This window comes from Diadema setosum, chromosome 22 (assembly GCF_964275005.1).
Source record: "Diadema setosum chromosome 22, eeDiaSeto1, whole genome shotgun sequence".
Taxonomy (NCBI): Eukaryota; Metazoa; Echinodermata; class Echinoidea; order Diadematoida; family Diadematidae; genus Diadema; species Diadema setosum.
The window spans coordinates 1,412,885-1,425,298 of record NC_092706.1 but is presented as its reverse complement, the minus strand read 5'-3'; the positions used below and the strand labels follow the sequence as shown (position 1 = coordinate 1,425,298).

The following is a 12,414-nucleotide window of genomic DNA, read 5'->3' as shown; positions in this document are numbered from 1 at the left end:
AACCATTCGGTTACTACGTACAACTCTTTAGAGCTTTATTGGGGAAGCAAGGCAGTCCCACTCGAAATGCCAGACAGAGCTTATCAACCTACCTAAACCGTGAAACTGTTAGTAAATAATATGTGACTGTGCACCTCAAAACGAACATAAAGTCGCACACACTGATTTTGCGTGAGGACTGAAAATAAGTGAAATGGGTCAACCAAGCCGAACTTGACTTTTTCATATTTTCTGAAAGAGCGGGTCTTCTTTTACATTATGCTAAAATTTGGTATTATAAAACGGGCAGGAAAGTGTGTTTTTATAGCAGTTTATCTCGAACATTTTTGGTAATTTAGTGTGATTAGGTGTGTCTTTAGAATCCCTTTTTCATTTCTGAAAAACCTTGTCCACACTCTTCACTTTCAACTCTAATAACTTTCGAAAGGATAGTGCTACTGCTTTGAAAGTTGGCATTAATTATGGAAAGAATGGGTTAATGAGGCATTCTTAATTTCAGTATGATCTGATAATCCCTTCATTGTTGTTACTCTGGTGGTTTACTTCCTGTTTTTTGTCCCATTCATCGCACAGCCAGCCCGGTTTGGTAAAGATTAAGCGCTTGAATACAAACTGTACTTTAGAGCCTCCTTTCTCAGTTCACACTTTTCCTGAGTTTGTGCTTTCTTTCCAATATTTAGATAGGTTAGGAGAGTCCATTTGATTTGAGTTATACATCATTTTAAAGCTTAAAGTCTGCTCTTTCAGAATATAGTCTTAACTAAAAATTCATGTCTGGCGACTTTTTGTTTGTTTTGAGGTGCAGGGTCACATATGATACTAGTAGAATATTAGCAATAGGCCGAGGCCATAACCAGACGCCGTGCGATTTATACAGCAACTGGGCTGTGTATAGATCTAGTTACGATACTCATATGATAGCTAGAGAGTCGTCTATACAGAACATACCCGACTCTATAGATCTAGAGATTTAGAGTCTCTGTATACATTGGTCTCGTGTTTCTATCTCGACTCTATAGAGTCGTCTAGACCGTAGACGCTATACAGAAGTCAGAACATACCCGCCTTCTCTCCAGCTTCAGAACTGCTGATCCGCTTTGTTTTTCAGCTCTCTGACGATCGATGGGATTGGCTTCCAGTTCCCAGCTTGATGACAGGGATAGCTATGGGCTGTAGGATCCTCTTTTTGGGCACAAATCCTAGCCGAGTATACAGCCCCTCCTCTACTAGTTTACATGTACTTTAACTTGGCTCCACTCCTCCAAGCGATCACTGCATACGAGGCTGTACAACCTGACGACTATAACGTTGAATAGAAGAACCATTCATCGCATGCATCCCACTGGCACTGCACTGCACTGCACTGCTGGGCTCGCTTCAGCAAATGAAATGAGTCTCAAAACCCAATTCTTTCGAATGGCGTCATCTTTAGCCTAGGGAAGTTGTGCAGACTTACACCCATCTTTTGTGTCTTTGCTGCGGTGACGACACACCTCCACGGCATTTTCTTGAAATATTTTCTCTAACTTTCCTACAAATACACAAGACTCACTGCACTGTGAAGTACGGTATACGGCGAGACAGTCGGCACTATGAATACCCCCTCGTACGTCAAAGTGTCACCTGACAAGGCACGTGACCGGTCCTTGCTTTTTCTGGGGGCGTTCCCGACTACCCGAAAAATGAGCGATTTAGGCGATTTCAACTGAGTTTTTTGAAGTTCACAGATCTCGTTGAAGAAAAGCATATGCGATTTCTAATAGTATTGACACAGTATTTTCATATGATCATGCATTATAAAGTTAAAAGACTGCCCCTTTAAATCCATGTGTGGTTCCAAAATATACACAAGATGAAAAGAAGAGAATAATGCATTACTATCCAATAAATCTTAATCATACCAAATTTTTGACATAGCACACACCTTCTTCAGGGTTTCTAACATAATTTTATGAACAAGATGACTCTATTCTTGGTGCTTATCATAATTATGTACTTCTATATCAAATAGACTCACTGATGCACATAGTGAATGAGAACTACTATGTACTTCAATACCCAAGTGTCACGGTGCTGATGCTCACTTCAATAAAACACAATTTCTGTGTGGAAAGCTACGACTCGCCATGTCTATATCTCAGGGGGGATGTTGCATCAAAATTGGAGTCATGATCGATTGGAGCAGCTTAGATCAGACGCGAAAATCAAATGCAACTGACAGTTGAGCACAAGTTCTGTTCCATAAAGCGAGTTGCGATTGATTGCGATATGCATTTGATCTTTTGCTGTTTACTCCAAAATACAACCACCATGTATGTGCCTATCTCTAACATAAATGGACAGGAAAAAAAAAATCACTGAATAGTACATCATCTGCCTATCACATTGGAAAATGATGGGTAGTATGAGTGCTTGAAAATATGTAAAACTTAATAGGTGAATTTACATTGTATGGGCAAGGGAGTTATTGCAGAGCAATGACTGATGTTTTAGATCCAATGTGAATGCCATTAAATTCAATCCATTAACTCATTTTAATGAGTTTTGGTTGTTGAAATCCTAGACATTAACAAGACAAAGAAAAAGTTAGTGGGATGATCACGGTTAGCTATTAACTAGCATTGCAGTGCTTTTAATGGTATGGGTATTTTTTACAATCACATTGATATTAATTGCAGACTGTTAAAATTTATATCAAATATCACTTATTTATGCAACAGATTTGCAATCAAACACAAAGTTATACTTGATTCAAAGGACTTGCGCTTAATTCTGAAAGTTGAAATTCATTGTAACCCTTTCATGCTGCAGGTCCCTGATAGCGTCCAATGTAAGCTGAAACTGCCACATCACTAAGACAGTGTCAAAATGCTCCTACAAAATGGTAGCTATCACAAACCACAGTGGGCAATATGGCTGTGTAACCATAAAACTTTTCTTAATAATCCACATTACCAAGCCCCTGTCTCGGTTGGAGGGGGGGGGGGGGGGACGACAAAAAAGTAGATTAGCAAGAAAGACAAAGGATTGGAAATACGCAAATTGTCATGGTGACACTAATCACTACCATATATCAAATCAGAAGAATTTAGTCAACAGGCTGGAGGACAAGGCTAGTCGGGCAGCCGCAGAGAAAGCGACGACGGTCGCATCTCCTGGCGACGCCCATCCCTGGGCCCCCTCGCTGCTGCCGCAAGCCTCCAGGGGACAGGTTCATCCAAACATTTTACGCTCACGCGCAATTGACTCTGTACATCAAACCCATGTCAGAACTGCTCCGGCTTACACACGCAATCTTGTCTCAGATTTTTTTTTTTTTTTTGGTGCTCTATTTCGCCCCCATTCTTTTTTTCTCTCTCTCTCTCTCTCTCTTTCCATCTATTTTGCTGTATAGCTTATCATCTAACCACTGCCCATTTTCTTTTTCCACCATACCTGTCTGTCGCTGTAGGGTTAGGTGTCTTCCCTGCAGCCATTTCCTCATTTGGAATCCTCGGTCACCAAATCACAGTTTTTGCTACATTTCTTTCAAAGCACGCCGATTCTCCTGTGCTCTCTGTCTTATTACATAACTCTTTTTTTAGTTGCACCTCAACGTCATCTGGTGTCTTCTGCCATGCTGTAAAAACTTTCAGTGACATTTTTTTTTTTAATCCCTCCCTCTGCTCTGTGAGTCTCTTGCTTGTGAACATCCTTCCACCCTACATACACACAAACAAGTATTATACACATGCAAATAAACTTATAAACTTAGTCTGTCTGTCTGTCTGTCTGTCTGTCTGTCTGTCTATTTCTCTGTCTCACACATACACACTTACATGTACACAATCTCACCCTCACTCTTTCTTAATCTCTCTCCACTTTATGTGCTATCACATTTCACCACTGCCTTCACCCTTGCTTTTTGTTTTGTTTTGTTTTCTCTTTTTATTTTTTCTTTGCACGATGCACCCAGTATCCCATTCTCTTGTTTTAGTAGATGGAAGACTGCCATTTCATGTTAACTGTTCAGTGACAGTATACATCCATCTTATCTCCGTGGCAAAAATAATCAAACAGCACTTGCCTCCATCAAGATTTTCCTTCACCTTTACTTAACCTGTTGACGATGGACTGACTTTGCTACAACACACATTTCCCATAGACACCTGCCCGAGTATACTCCGGACTCGTCCTCAACGGCTTAAAAACATTCTGCACTTTCAACATTTTTGTCTTTTTTTTAGGGGGGGGGGGGAGGGGTTCAGAGCTCTTTTTTTTTGCCCTTAAGTAAACTGCAATGATGAAAAAAACACAACCAAATGCAACATAAAATTCAAATTGCTTTTCATCCAACACATCCCATTTCCAGTGCTTTTAGTTACCCTCTAGTCTGTCACATTAAATTTTCTCATAGTTATCTACATCTTCGAACTTCATGTCATCACTCTTTACATTAGGGACACCTTTGTATGCCTTACTTCGTTGGCAAATTTCCTTATAATGTTTTTGTGATTATTTCCTGGATTTCTTCAGCTGCAAACACCCATACCCACATCTTCTTCTTTCTCATTAAAGTTGCATTTCATTTTTGCATGCAAACACATGCTGTTCTCTACCTTGTATATGTTTCTCCTTTTATTTGCCGACAAAGCTCACACACAAAACTATTTCCAGTGTATTAAGCAATATCACACATCCCAAAAGACCACAACATAAACAAAATAATGAGAAGTACATGGTAAATCCAATATTTTCCTAAATTGTTGGGTTAGGGTTATAAATATGAATATGAAATATATGCCATTATTCATAAGCCCTTAGCTCCTTTACTCAATCACAGAGAAATAACAGCATGGGTAAATACTACAGCAAGATGGTATACAACAAAGACTGTAAAAAAAAAAATGTATACACAATGAAGTAATACAATATGAAGACAAAATACAGAAAGATGTAGTATTATGGGCTACAATTCAGAGAGACTAAAATACTTTTATTGTAACACAAGGTGTAACAACAAATTTCCTGGAAAGATACAAACAAGCATTACACATTGTATCTGCAAAAGAATTTCTCGCCATCCATCCATCCACACAAGCTTAACAGCGAGAACAACATCCATCTCCCCAGACTAGTGCCCTTGTCCTACCCTCACCCATTTCAATCCAATTTGAAACCATTCTTAAGCACAATGCGACTGATCAATTTCTAATGGCTGGGGCAGATATTTACTTTATTTGTCTGCGACCTCTCTTTCTGGCCGACCCCCCTCCTCTCTCCCTCCCCCCCCCCCCCCCAGGAGTTAAGCATTTAATCTCACCGTTGGAGGGGATGCAAGCATCTACCCCTGTACTTCGATTTCCAACCCCCTTTATCGGAAGATCTCTTAGCCATCATCAAATCTTCCCTCACTCAACTCCCTTTCCTCGCGCTCCCACTTCCCTTTATCCAAAAGCTGAAATTAAGGAGAGCCCCGGCCTAACCCCCCTGGGTACAATTTGATCTTGCTTTGGCTGCAAATTAAAGCGCCGCAGCCAACTGCCTCGCCCGAAACAGGACCAACAATCATATTCAGCCTGGAGAACGTGGCTCCCGACTGCTGTACAGGGATTCCTTTTCTAGCGTTAATTTGGAAGAGACAGAAAAAAAAAATGAAGTAGAAAACCTCCTGATCCAACTTTCATGCAAAAAGTGACTACACACTTATATAAAAATTCCTCAACCAAATATAAGTCCATGAAGAGCATACTTCAAAGGCTTTTGGTGTTTTTTTTTGTTTGTTTAAGGACTATGTAAGCTATTATACATTGTACAGTCTGTACCTTGGAATTACATTGTATTCGTTGTCACGAATGGTGGTACATGTACCTATTATAACTTATTTACACACACTATCTGCTGCACATGTGTACGTCTGTACAATTATGCATTTCGTCTTGAAATTTTCCCTGTTTTTGAGATGAATGAGATACATTACATAAATGATTTACCCATCTGTTTTGTTTGAAAAAATGTCACTACATTAAAATTCACAAAACTCCACCCATTTTTCACAGATGATCACTTTTCATTACCATGGTCAGTCCATTTCTATTCCTTCTTTTGTGTGTGTGTGTGTGTGTGTGCATGACATGAGATGGCTGTGTTGATTTTCTGTGCATTCTGCGGGCAAGCGTCTTCAGCAGACGATGACAAAAGCGAAACTCGAAAAATACTTGAACGGCAACTAAAGAAGATTCCTGTTGCACTGACTGTTTACATTCCCTGGAGACAGAAAGCATCATGCGTTACACCGGATTGAGAAGATGGCAGTAATATGTTTATCGGTAAATCTTTTCTACAGTTGCTGCACCCCTTTTCCTTCCCCCCCCCCCCCCATCTCCTCCCTCAACATTCATAGTCTCTGGAATAGATGATAATACCCTCATTACTTCCTCTCTCGTCCTTCATCTCAATTCTCCATCCTAACCCCACTCTTCACCCCTGCTGCTTCCAGCCAGTATCTAATGATAATCACCCATCCACGCCACAATTGATCCCCTGACCTGTTGTCATGCCGACCCATCCCGGAACAAGGGTGGGGGATGCCTTGAGAAGATGCAGGGGGACGATGCTACTTATAAGAGGATTAAAGATTTCACATTTACAGCCCTCCGGAGGTATTCAACGGGTTATCCATTTGTGTATTTGCGGGGCTCCATTCTTTCTCTCTGTTTTTCTCCGTCTCTCTCAATCTCTCTATCGCTTCATCTATTATATACTCCTATCTATATATATTTCTGTTTTTGTCTCTCCCTCTATCTGCATATCTCCTTCTGTCTATATATTTCTCTCTTTCTATTTCTCTTGCTGTGAGTGTATGTTTGCATCTTTCTAATTCTGAAATGAATAGTCAGATCAATTGTATATTCCTGTACAAAGATGGTACGTTCACTTTGATGTGTAAAACAATGGAAACAACATCCCTTCTGGGTATCAAGCAGTATCTTCCTCGTCAAAGTTTTTCTATCTTTTCTTCTTAATTTTTTATTTTTTTTTTTTTTGGGGGGGGGGGGGAGGGAAGGAGAGGTCTCAATTTAAAATGACCAAATATATTGATTCCCAATGAACACATAGCATTAAATGCTGCTGTCACATTGTTATCCCTGTGTATAATAAAATGTGTAACTTTGGATTATAAAGATGTATTTATATGTTCAACTCCCAATCATTTCTCTAGATAATTCAAGTCTTCAATCTCCTCCTACTCTGCCACCTCCTATAACCCATAGCCTATAGAATAGATTGTAAGACTATCATCACTAGGGACTGGAGGAATCAAAACAAATTGATGGGGGGGGGGGGGCAAAAAGTACCGAATAAACAACAAAAAAAGATTTACATCGCATGCTGACTGACCACACTACGAGTAATGTCCAGTGTTATTGGTCACACCTGTGAATAACTTTTCTGGTCTACTGCGGGGATGAAGTGGTAATGATAGATTGAGATATCATTCACATACTTAGCAGTAAAAACTTGATTGAAGATCAGTGTCACATACAAATCTTTCCTAAAGTGAGCTTGATTATCAACCCAATAATGTATGCATTGTTAGTATGCCACCTGTAGTTTAAGAAATAGAAGGTATTATCATAGCAATACATTCTAAGCTAAAAAGCCCTACCACTTCACTGTTCATGATGAAATACAAACAATATCAATATGTATTGCATCAATAAAGGCATTCCAACTAAAAACAAGCCATTTGGGGTTCACTTATGATCAAAATGATAGATAAATATAAATGATGCCATGTAACTCCTATCAATTGATATTTTACGACCCCTGGCACCTTGTGTGATAATGCTTGCAAATTTATCCTCTATACTGTTCAAGTGTAAAGAGAAAATCACAGTATTATGTCAAAATCAATCTAAGGAAGATGTGAAGAAACTGGTGAGCGTGTATCAGAATTGGACAGCCATGGGGAAATCAAGAGGCAAAGAAAACAAATAAACAAACATCTAGATGACGTTTCTTTACTCATGAAGCTCACATTTGCAGAATGGAAGCATCATGTTCCCTGTGAAGCTTGTGGTTTCCATGGTAACAGCTTTCACTGAAGTTATGTAATTTGAGCTTTGTCCATTTTTCCTTTTTGTCATTTTCTTCCCTCTCCTCGACTTTCTGCTTTAAAACTTAATATTCATTCAATGGCTTTCATACAGCTCCTAGCGTCACCTGGAGTTCATTAGTGGCCACCATTTTCAAGCCTTTAAATGTCAGATCTTTATTGCATCTTTATTACTGTTTGAAAAAAAGGAGCATACAACATGTACTACATTCAAATGCAGAAAAAATTGGGCATTATATGGTCCTTTACTCAATTTTGGAATCATACTACCAACCCTAATTTTGAAATCAACTTTAACCCATTGAGGACGAGTCCCGAGTACACTCGGGCAGGTGTCTATGGGAAATACGTGTTGTAGCAAAATAACCCTGTCCTCAACAGGTAAACTGAATGCAACTCCTTGGATAGGTTCAAAGAACCCTGTTCACTTGTTTTCCTCTTCATTACCCCCCCCCCCCATCATTGCACAACCTTCTTTTTATTTTCCACAACAAACCTTTCCCTCCCTTTCTCTCAGTACTCCAGGGACTGTTTATCATTCTTCATATTCTTCTGAATGATGAGCCCTTAAATCTGTCGGCTTGTGAGACGTAAACAAAATTAGGGGAGCTCAAAGTTGAACTTCTCAGCCGAGTGCAGACATTTACAAAATAAACGGGGTGGGGTGAGCGTGCGTGACAGCTACAAACTGCATGTTATCGAGAAAAAACGAAAGTGCAGCCGCTTAGCAGAGGTTTGTGTCAGCGCCTGCTAATTTCCTCCAGCGTTCTCCAACCACTCCGCCGCATCATCCCACGATTGACGTCGGGATTAGGGCAGGGTTCCGTGATGCCGCCACTTGCTGGGTTGGTGGGGGGGGGGGGGGGGGGTGCTCACTGACACGCCAGAGGCTTTTACCACATATGGACACCTTGGGTTTCATGTTCTAGCATATTTTTCAACCAAATTTCCAAATATACTGTTCTGATAACAAGAAACTGCAAATCAATTAATCAATCAATCAATCAATGAATAAAATAGAACAATAATGATACACTTGTTCAGACTTCTTTGCAAACATCATTTGAAAAGCACAAACATCCATTCTTATACTCCTGTTGAAAAATTTTGATACAAGGCATATGATCACGTCACTGTGCCATTTGCATCATGCTTTCAGCTCGGCTTTCTTCTCACATGAATGAATCATTGATCACACACACACACACACAAAATAACTTTTAGAAAATATGTCATGAGATTATAACATTCTAACAATTCTGGGACACGAATGTGGGATAAGAGACAATGTGATATCACCGCAAGTGGGTCATACAAATATTTGCACTGTCAACAAACAGCGGGGTGAAAAACATGAAGCATGATGATATTTGAACAATCTGGGATTGAGAGGCGGAGTCAAATTGGGCAGGTGCTTATCCAAGAGACGGGGGATACAATACATTCCTTGTATGTATAAATGTATATGTACATTTGTATAGGGCCTACATATATTATATACAAATACACACACAGCATTAAACATGTATATATAAGTACATGTATAGTATGCACACACACAAAAATACATTTGTAGAAGCTGGAATAAATATGTGCAAAGTTGTGCATTTCTTCCGACTCTATGTGTATGTCATTATTCCACTGGACAAGTTTGAATCATATTGCATGCTGAGAATTGAAATATTTCCCTATTTCAAACGGTCTTGATCCACACAATGTGCGACTGATGTTTCCTTTTCATAGATTACCATAAATCATGGGGAGCACTGAACTGGTCGTCCAGTCAAGAAGACGGTGACTTGGATGCCCATTTTACAACAACAGTATGAAAAATCGGTCTAAAAGATTAATGTGGTATCCATTGATTGAGGAAAATGAGAATACTGAATTGAGGATAATGAATATTCAAACACACAGACAGACAGACAGACAGACAGACAAACAGACAGACATGGTCACAAATTATCATGTGATACTAAAAAAAAAAGATGTACAACCTGTAAACATGTGCAGCAAAGGAAATATTCACATAACTCAACTACACATACAGATACCTCCTTTACCTAGGTGTCAATGTTGATCTACAACCTAATGACAAATATTGAATTCAACACATTTCCGCATGAAGACATAGCATGGGCAACATGAATATTCAAAGAAAAATACAGCAGCAAAGGCATGAAACAAAATCCAAAACCTGACAGACAAACTCTCAGATTGCAGTTTACTTGTCAGTGCCTGATTGCTATCATGTATCATTCTGAAGCGCAAGTTTCGTCTTGCCCCATCTTGCGAGCGTTGATCCTCAAACTGGTGTTACGTATCCTTGCATTTTTGTGCAGGAATATCTAACCGAGTGTTACAATGAATCCCAGAATGCCAGTGACCAAGTCCCCATCTCTTTCATTTTCTCTCTTTCCTGTTTCAACCTTAAACTTCAGAACATCCTCCCATCCCCTCCTTACCACCACCCCCCCCCCCCCCCACACCAAAACTGAACCCTCTAGAATGCAAACTGATCGTTTATTCTCTGCTGCTGCACCGTTTTGCCGCTAACTGACAACCAGAATGGATACGCATTGCCATCATTTCTCACTCAGCTCTCCTTGCTACCATATTTCACAATCATCTCCGTCCATATTCAGCTCTTTGAAACAGAGGTTCTTCTACCATCCTGTTGCTCTCTTCTTCCTACAAAGCAATCTTTTTTTTTTTGTATTTCCTTTCTATTATTTTATAGAATTGGTTTCCATTGCTCCTCATTTACTTTCATTCTGCTTGTAACCATAGGCATTGGAATGAGATACGTAAGAAAAAAAGGGCTATCAGTCAGAAGTGGGTGAGTATCTTGCTATTCTTTGAGTGGGAGGAATATTAATTGCTGGTATTTTAACCACCAGAATTAGAGGCAAAAAAATATGGAAAAACATGGAAGACAACCACAAATACATCATTGCATAACAGAGTCCCACACTGCCAACATCCCCTTGCAGAAATCAGGGAAATTCCAAAGGGCAGCCAGGGAGATGCTTGTGTAACATATGAATCTTATTGGGCAACACAATTCGTAGATCGCTGCCTTCACTCTAAAAGTGAAATCTGCCTGCATATTTCTCTTAATAACAGTTCACTTTTGATGCACAAGGTGGAGAAGCAACTGTGCCTACATTTGTGGTATATTGAACATTTATTTTACCAGCTAAAAACCCCTACTTGGCAGGTAAATTGCATCATTTGTAGAAAGGGGGAGGGGAGGACGTCTCTTTCATAGATTTTCATATTATACAAGCACGTTTCCTTAGTTAACCCATCGAAGATGAGTCACGAGTATACTCGGGCAGGTGTCTATGGGAAATGCTATGGGAAATGCAAATAAGCCCGTCCTCAATGGATTAACCTATCCTGTCTGGATAATTTCTAAAAACGTAAGAGGCAACTGAACACAGTCAACTCTAGATACACTCTGTATTTCTGAAATACTTGCCCCCCCCCCCCCACCCCAACCCATTGCTCTGAGTTCATACAATCCCTTCGTCATGAGTTAATAGGCTCATACAGAGCTCACAAGAGGCTTGTCTCAATGAATCTCCACATTGCACATTTTCCGGTGAGCACAAGATTGTTTGAGCCCTCCCACATGAGGAACTCAGTAAAACTGAAGTGTTTTCAGAAAATACCCCGAAGGAGGGAGTGAATGTTTGATCGGTTGTTGAGCACCCTCCCTCTTGGCTGCAACAAGTTTGTTCACTCTTCCGGCTTGAATTTCTTCTTGCCGAAAAATATGTATTCATGAAGATCAGTTTCCGCAGGCATTGGGTTCAAAAGACGGAACTACCTCCAGATTTGACCACTCACAACATACACAATACAGTCTTCACAACTTTAAAGCTGTATACATTGTACTTGCAGGAAAGAAGAAGGATGATATACGTGTACAGCTACATTGTAAGACATTGGCAAATGATCATAGTGATTTATAAGGGAAGTGTGTAGGAGCATAATGACAGCACATTTCACACAGGAGAACACCCACATTGCACTAGAAATTGACAGAATAGCTCCTTTGAAAACGTTACACTCACATCTAATGCCTGAGCAGTGGTCTCAAACAGATAATGGTGCAAAACAGGGAGAATATCGTACGCCATGTTATAACAAACTTTGCACTCAGACAAACATATACACGGACACATACACTAAAATCAACGACAACAAATCCATGGGTCATCTGCATTTAGCATCCAACAATGCAACTTTGAAAGTTGATAAAGGAAACTTAATCAGCATCACATATTCTTGCAGCTATTTTTGCACAT

General features: G+C 39.8%; 1 protein-coding gene across 1 annotated transcript in view; it reads right to left on the bottom strand.

Moving 5' to 3' along the window:
- Positions 1–12,414, bottom strand: part of LOC140245536 (triple functional domain protein-like) — a 333,573-nt gene that overhangs the window by 133,419 nt on the left and 187,740 nt on the right. The window lies entirely within an intron of this gene.